This window comes from Homalodisca vitripennis, chromosome 7, assembly GCF_021130785.1.
Source record: "Homalodisca vitripennis isolate AUS2020 chromosome 7, UT_GWSS_2.1, whole genome shotgun sequence".
Taxonomy (NCBI): Eukaryota; Metazoa; Arthropoda; class Insecta; order Hemiptera; family Cicadellidae; genus Homalodisca; species Homalodisca vitripennis.
Genome location: NC_060213.1, coordinates 146,613,887 through 146,622,624, shown reverse-complemented (window position 1 = coordinate 146,622,624; position 8,738 = coordinate 146,613,887).

Here is an 8,738-nt window from a genome sequence, read left to right as displayed (position 1 = left end):
TAAACTCAAGCCATTTCCTTTTCAATTTTGTTTGATTTAAAAATATATTTTTCTTAATTCATAAATCATTAAAATTACATTATTCCTTAACGTAATCCATCTATAATATAAAAGTTATTATACATTTTTAACGTCAATGATTTTTATTTAGGCTTATCCAATTTTCTTACTTTGGATTCTTATAATGTTTCGTGTTGTGATAAAAAAAACGCTGTTTCTAATGTTTACGTCACAGAAAACCCTTAACCACGACTTCTGGGCTAAGTAAAGGAGGTTATCTTGAAGGCCTTTAACTTGACAACTTGTCTTATTTCATAGCCTATTGAGTGTACCTCTCTCATGCAAAGATGTGATATAAAAGTTTTCGTAATCTTTGAGAACAACGTTGCATTTATAAAACCCTGTCAAATATTTGATACTGTAGTACAGTATATGTTGAATAAATATATGATGGCATAATTGGGAATATAACTGCCACTTTCGGATTCAGACCGCTACAAAACATCGATAAACGATAAATGACAGTGGCATCTTAATTAAATGATTTTTATCGTTTAAAGACAGTATACATCATAACTCTCGTCAAATACGTTAACTAGACTTGTAGCACAAAAGCACTGACATGAGAGGAGTGAACTCCAGCGTGTACGCTGTTGTCCTCGATTTTGTTAAATATGTTGCACCAAAGGGTTATTGGCAACCCTTATAAACTTATTTTAAATAATATTGAAACCAACCCCAAATTTGTATTTATTGCTGCATGCTATGGCATTTAATATTTTTTTACTTTTAATATCAGAGGGGCAGAACCTCGAGAAGTGATCTCATGGATGTTAGTCGTGGTATTTTGCGCTATAGCTTCTGAGATTCTTATAATTGGTTTTCAGTGACGAAAAGCTTGTAAAAGATTGAGCAGGCCTGAATAACTTACGAGATAGTTCAAAAGTATGTGTCTTAAAATTCCCACCCCCTCGCCCCTATTCACTTTTTTATGAATAGAGTTGGAGTGATGTACCTTAGGATATATTTCTACGACCAACTGAGAAGTTTTTTATGTATGAAAACATTAGCCTTCCCCCCACAATTAGGTTATTTTGGGGATAAGTAAAAAACTAATATTAAAGTTTAAAGTATTTGTAAGATAACATTTGACACAGTAACTGGACTGAATGTGTGTCACATACTAAGTAGTAACCAATAAGAAATGACATAACAAAACCAGCTATTGGCATTCCCAACTTCCTAATGGGCATCTATCAGACAAAACAAAAACCTGGGTGAGGGGAGTCAAAAATTTTCATACATAAAAATCTCCTCAGTTGGTCATACTATTATCCCCCAAAGTAAACCACTCCATCTCTATTCATAAGAAAATAACAGTGGCGGACTTTTAACACATCCGGTACAAATGTTTCTGAGACATCAATTGTTGTAAAATAGCCTTACAAACGAAATAATACCAGTGTTAGTTTCAGCTCCATTTCACCTTTCTCTTAGTACAACTAAAAAAACCTGCGCTGTCACAAACTTCACCCCTTGAATCTGGAGTCTCGTCTGAAGAGATCCAAATAGTCGGTGAAGCTCAAAATGAACACTTTACGTCAGTTCGACATCGGAGTCACTTAACGCATACTACCAAATATAGTTTAATTTAGGTGGAGAGGTATTGTCATTGTCTCATCGGGTACTCAATGTATTTTGTAGTCAGATTTGAATTGAAGAGTCAACGTTCACATTGAATCAATCAATCCGTCATAGCTACGTTACGTATTGAAACGTAGTAAACTATCGAACAGTTAGTTAGTTCGCTAGAGTAAATCTGTTTACCACATGAAAGCAAAAGGTTATCAACTCAATTACAGGCAATTCGACTAACGAAGTTTGTGGAAGAGGGGTGTCCACTGCCGCAGTAATGACCACCTGATGGGCTCGCGCGGTCGCGCTTCTGTGAAATGACATTATCGTTTGTACGTCACTGCGCAATAATCATAACTTTGACGTTCGTCACACACAGGCGCCTTATAGGTAGTCTAGTATATAAATTGACTTTGATAGCAATCTTAAATGTTGTCTTCTAACTTACTAATAAATTTATTATCGAAACTGTTTACTATTTGTACATACCAATAAAAAATATATATAAATTTAAATATTTATGCTAAAAGGACATCGTTAGAAATAATGATAAGAAGATTCAAAAGCCTACAGTGTTTAAAAACTAACAGGTGTGTCATATATGTGTGCGTGTGTCGTCTGGTTTCAACAAATCAGAACACACGTGTTAGTTTTAAAACACTGTAGGCTTTTGAATGTTCTTATCATTATTTCTAACGTTGTCCTTATAGCATAAATAGTTAAATGTAGGTATAGGCCTATATTGGGATGTGTGTGTGTGTGTGTGCGTGCGTGCGTGCGTGCGTGCGTGCGTGCGTGTGTGTGTGTGTGTGTGTGTGTGTGTGTGTGTGTGTGTGTGTGTGTGTGTGTCAACCAATATATAATAAATACACAAATATATTAATAACAAATATTTGTATGTATTTATTTATTTATACATATATTTATATATATATATATATATATATATATATATATATATATATATATATATATATATATATATATATATATATATATATATTTGTTCGCCGTGAAATATTTTTACGTTTAAGGCAATAAATGTATTTTTTGTTTTATTTTCACATGCAACTACCAGTACACAAAAACATAATAATTGTTTTGAACAGTATAATGTATGTACAACCTTTTATTGTATTAGGTACACAAGACATAACTCATGCAATGCTATAAAATGAGGCACGGAAAAAGTAAGCGTTCAGACTGTCATCTGTAAAGTGAGAGGCTCGGGTAGGTAACCAAACCAGTTGTTCACAGCTGTAGCAATCGAAGTTACATGGCACAGCTAACCTCGGACTTCAGGCCTAATTAAAATAATCACCCAGGTCTCAGCACACCTCCGTATGAATGATTTATGTCCTGTTAGTAACAAACTCAAAGGTTTTATTGACTACCTTAACAATATTTGTTAGTGTTTCAGCCCATCAGGTGGTCATTACTGCGGCAGTGGACACCCCTCTTCCACAAACTTCGTTAGTCGAATTGCCTGTAATTGAGTTGATGAAAAAAACATTCAAAACCTAGTATTTTCTTCTCAGTATATCATCACACGTGCCATTCTTATAGTAACAAAATATTAACTAAGTTACTAAAGGTACTTTTTAAGAGCCAAATTCCTTATAATTAACCAAATTTATAATTTAAGTTCTAGCAAATATAACTTGCTTTAATGTACCTTCACAAACATTTGCTTAAAATGAAGTTAACGCATTACTTCAACCTTTAGTTATAATATACTAATCAACTTTTAATCACTATTTCAGAGTAAATAATTGTATGTCTACATAGTCTGCAAGCATATAACTTCGCTATTTCAATCTCTTAAAGTAAAATTATAATTTAAATTTCAATCAACAAAATGAATAAAATATGTGATAAAATCAATTTAATATTGGAAGTAAAAAGGCAATAATATTAGGATTAATCTCATATTATTAAACCCAACTGGAAATTATTCCACTCTTACGTAAAACAAATAAAACAAATAGTTACAAGAACTGACGTAATATTACGTCAGGCAAGACTCAAGACGAGGAGAAGCTGACGGTTGTATATTGCTGGTGTCAGCTTGTCAGCAAACGTGTGGAATTCTTACTTCTTATCTTTTCAAGAATTGACACGTTATGATTGGTAGACATGTCAGACATGTCTCAAGACGAGGAGAAGCTGACAGTTGTATATTGCTGGTGTCAGCTTGTCAGCATACGTGTGGAATTCTTACTTCTTATCTTTTCAAGAATTGACACGTTATGATTGGTAGACATGTCAGACATATCTCAAGACGAGGAGAAGCTGACAGTTGTATATTGCTGGTGTCAGCTTGTCAGCATACGTGTTGAATTCTTACTTCTTATCTTTTCAAGAATTGACACGTTATGATTAGTAGACATGTCAGACATGTCTCAAGACGAGGAAAAGCTGACAGTTGTATATTGCTGCTGTCAGCTTGTCAGCATACGTGTTGAATTCTTACTTCTTATCTTTTCAAGAATTGACACGTTATGATTGGTAGACATGTCAGACATGTCTCAAGACGAGGAAAAGCTGACAGTTGTATATTGCTGGTGTCAGCTTGTCAGCATACGTGTGGAATTCTTACTTCTTATCTTTTCAAGAATTGACACGTTATGATTGGTAGACATTTCAGACATGTCTCAAGATGAGGAGAAACTGACAGTTGTATATTGCTGGTGTCAGCTTGTCAGCATACGTGTGGAATTCTTACTTCTTATCTTTTCAAGAATTGACACGTTATGATTGGTAGACATGTCAGACATGTCTCAAGACGAGGAGAAACTGACAGCTTTATATTTCTGATGTCAGCTTGTCAGCATACGTGTGGAATTCTTACTTCTTATCTTTTCAAGAATTGACACGTTATGATTGCTAGACATGTCAGACATGTCTCAAGACGAGGAGAAACTGACAGCTTTATATTTCTGATGTCAGCTTGTCAGCATACGTGTGGAATTCTTACTTCTTATCTTTTCAAGAATTGACACGTTATGATTGCTAGACATGTCAGACATGTCTCAAGATGAGGAGAAACTGACAGTTGTATATTGCTGGTGTCAGCTTGTCAGCATACGTGTGGAATTCTTACTTCTTATCTTTTCAAGAATTGACACGTTATGATTGGTAGACATGTCAGACATGTCTCAAGACGAGGAGAAGCTGACAGTTGTATATTGCTGGTGTCAGCTTGTCAGCATACGTGAGGAATTCTTACTTCTTATCTTTACAAGAATTAACACGTTATGATTGCTAGACATGTCAGACAAACAGATGTCAAGAATTGACACGTTATGAGCTAGACATGTCAGACGATGAGGAGAAACTGACAGACTAAGAATTGACACGTGACATGTCAGACATGTCTCAAGACGAAACTGACAGCTTTATATTTCTGATGTCAGCCTGTCAGCATATGTGTGGAATTCTTACTTCTTATCTTTTCAAGAATTGAACACGTTATGATTGCTAGACATGTCAGACATGTCTCAAGACGAGGAGAAACTGACAGTTTATATTGCTGATGTCAGCTTGTCAGCATATGTGTGGAATTCTTACTTCTTATCTTTTCAAGAATTGACACGTTATGATTGCTAGACATGTCAGACATGTCTCAAGATGAGGAGAAACTGACAGTTGTATATTTCTGGTGTCAGCTTGTCAGCATACGTGTGGAATTCTTACTTCTTATCTTTTCAAGAATTGACACGTTATGATTGGTAGACATGTCAGACATGTCTCAAGACGAGGAGAAACTGACAGCTTTATATTTCTGATGTCAGCCTTGTCAGCATACGTGTGGAATTCTTACTTCTTATCTTTTCAAGAATTAACACGTTATGATTGCTAGACATGTCAGACATGTCTCAAGACGAGGAGAAACTGACAGCTTTATATTTCTGATGTCAGCTTGTCAGCATACGTGTGGAATTCTTACTTCTTATCTTTTCAAGAATTGACACGTTATGATTGCTAGACATGTCAGACATGTCTCAAGACGAGGAGAAACTGACAGTTGTATATTGCTGGTGTCAGCTTGTCAGCATACGTGTGGAATTCTTACTTCTTATCTTTTCAAGAATTGACACGTTATGATTGGTAGACATGTCAGACATGTCTCAAGACGAGGAGAAACTGACAGCTTTATATTGCTGATGTCAGCTTGTCAGCATACGTGTGGAATTCTTACTTCTTATCTTTTCAAGAATTAACACGTTATGATTGCTAGACATGTCAGACATGTCTCAAGACGAGGAGAAACTGACAGCTTTATATTTCTGATGTCAGCCTGTCAGCATACGTGTGGAATTCTTACTTCTTATCTTTTCAAGAATTAACACGTTATGATTGCTAGACATGTCAGACATGTCTCAAGACGAGGAGAAACTGACAGCTTTATATTTCTGATGTCAGCCTGTCAGCATACGTGTGGAATTCTTACTTCTTATCTTTTCAAGAATTAACACGTTATGATTGCTAGACATGTCAGACATGTCTCAAGACGAGGAGAAACTGACAGCTTTATATTTCTGATGTCAGCTTGTCAGCATACGTGTGGAATTCTTACTTCTTATCTTTTCAAGAATTGACACGTTATGATTGGTAGACATGTCAGACATGTCTCAAGACGAGGAGAAACTGACAGCTTTATATTGCTGATGTCAGCTTGTCAGCATACGTGTGGAATTCTTACTTCTTATCTTTTCAAGAATTGACACGTTATGATTGGTAGACATGTCAGACATGTCTCAAGACGAGGAGAAACTGACAGCTTTATATTGCTGATGTCAGCTTGTCAGCATACGTGTGGAATTCTTACTTCTTATCTTTTCAAGAATTGACACGTTATGATTGCTAGACATGTCAGACATGTCTCAAGATGAGGAGAAACTGACAGTTGTATATTGCTGGTGTCAGCTTGTCAGCATACGTGTGGAATTCTTACTTCTTATCTTTTCAAGAATTGACACGTTATGATTGGTAGACATGTCAGACATGTCTCAAGACGAGGAGAAGCTGACAGTTGTATATTGCTGGTGTCAGCTTGTCAGCATACGTGAGGAATTCTTACTTCTTATCTTTTCAAGAATTAACACGTTATGATTGCTAGACATGTCAGACATGTCTCAAGACGAGGAGAAACTGACAGCTTTATATTTCTGATGTCAGCTTGTCAGCATACGTGTGGAATTCTTACTTCTTATCTTTTCAAGAATTAACACGTTATGATTGCTAGACATGTCAGACATGTCTCAAGACGAGGAGAAACTGACAGCTTTATATTTCTGATGTCAGCCTGTCAGCATACGTGTGGAATTCTTACTTCTTATCTTTTCAAGAATTAACACGTTATGATTGCTAGACATGTCAGACATGTCTCAAGACGAGGAGAAACTGACAGCTTTATATTTCTGATGTCAGCCTGTCAGCATACGTGTGGAATTCTTACTTCTTATCTTTTCAAGAATTGACACGTTATGATTGCTAGACATGTCAGACATGTCTCAAGACGAGGAGAAACTGACAGCTTTATATTTCTGATGTCAGCCTGTCAGCATACGTGTGGAATTCTTACTTCTTATCTTTTCAAGAATTAACACGTTATGATTGCTAGACATGTCAGACATGTCTCAAGACGAGGAGAAACTGACAGCTTTATATTTCTGATGTCAGCTTGTCAGCATACGTGTGGAATTCTTACTTCTTATCTTTTCAAGAATTAACACGTTATGATTGCTAGACATGTCAGACATGTCTCAAGACGAGGAGAAACTGACAGCTTTATATTTCTGATGTCAGCCTGTCAGCATACGTGTGGAATTCTTACTTCTTATCTTTTCAAGAATTGACACGTTATGATTGCTAGACATGTCAGACATGTATCAAGACGAGGAGAAACTGACAGCTTTACATTGCCCTTGTCAGCTTGTCAGCAAATGTGTGGAATTGTTATCTTTTCAAGAATTGTCAAATTATGATTAGTAGACACGTTCTCATGTCAGACATGTGTCAAGACGAGGAGAATTTGACAGCTTTATATTGCTGTTCTCAGCTTGTCAGCATACGTAATGTTACTTGTTATCTTTTTAAATATTAACACGTTATGGTGGTTATGTAGATCTTTATGTAGAAGGTCATTTTAATAGAAACATTACTGTAGATTTTAAACAAACTGCTGGCAGTAACATTTAGCTTTTTTAGCTGTTTATTATAAGCTATTACAGTGTTTGGCAATTTATTATCATAATATTACACAACCTGCATAAAAAATACCTTGGCAATACACTCGCTATATCCTGCTTTTTTTGTTGTATATAATTCTTTAAATAATTATAAATGATAAGCTCATCCTAACTTATTTTCTCTGAATTAAGTCACATTAAATGCCAATCGCATATTACTCGTAGTAAGCTTGGTGCAAGTAAAGATTTTAAAGTATTAAATTTAACATTTAGAGTAAATTGAAATTTTTACGAATACTAAAATAAAATATAAAATTTTATTTTCAACAAAATAACTCGAGGTGTTATGATAGGAAACTTTTAACATTAAGTTTTAGTTTTTATCCCGTTTATGTTACAACGTTTTAAAAATTGTTGTTGCTTTGCAGAATATATTATTCATCATTTCAGATATTACCTTATTCTGTAATACAGCACTGCACACCTTAGTTGTGTTGAAATGTAATCGTAACAAATGGAAAATTTTTAAATATATAAAATAGACGAAGTTCGTTTCCGTAACAATCAGAGGTACGTAATCTTTCCATTTAATTTCTGGTTTCAACAATCTCGTTTCTGATAATTTTATAATTATATTGCTTAGCTTATGAATCAGTTTAATAAGGTAAATTTTACCGTCCATTTTAACTTTAAATCACTTAGAGAAATAATCTAAAGTAATTACTGAAGTTCTATTGGACTAGTGCAGTTTATTTTATATATTAATTCAATATTAGCTCGTCAACATAGACGATAATTCTGGTCTAACCATCCATGGGTTCATTTTTCTATTGCAATTAATATTTAAAATGTATTATATAGCTGAAAGATATTATCAATTGGTTTATCATTCACAAGAGAATATATAGG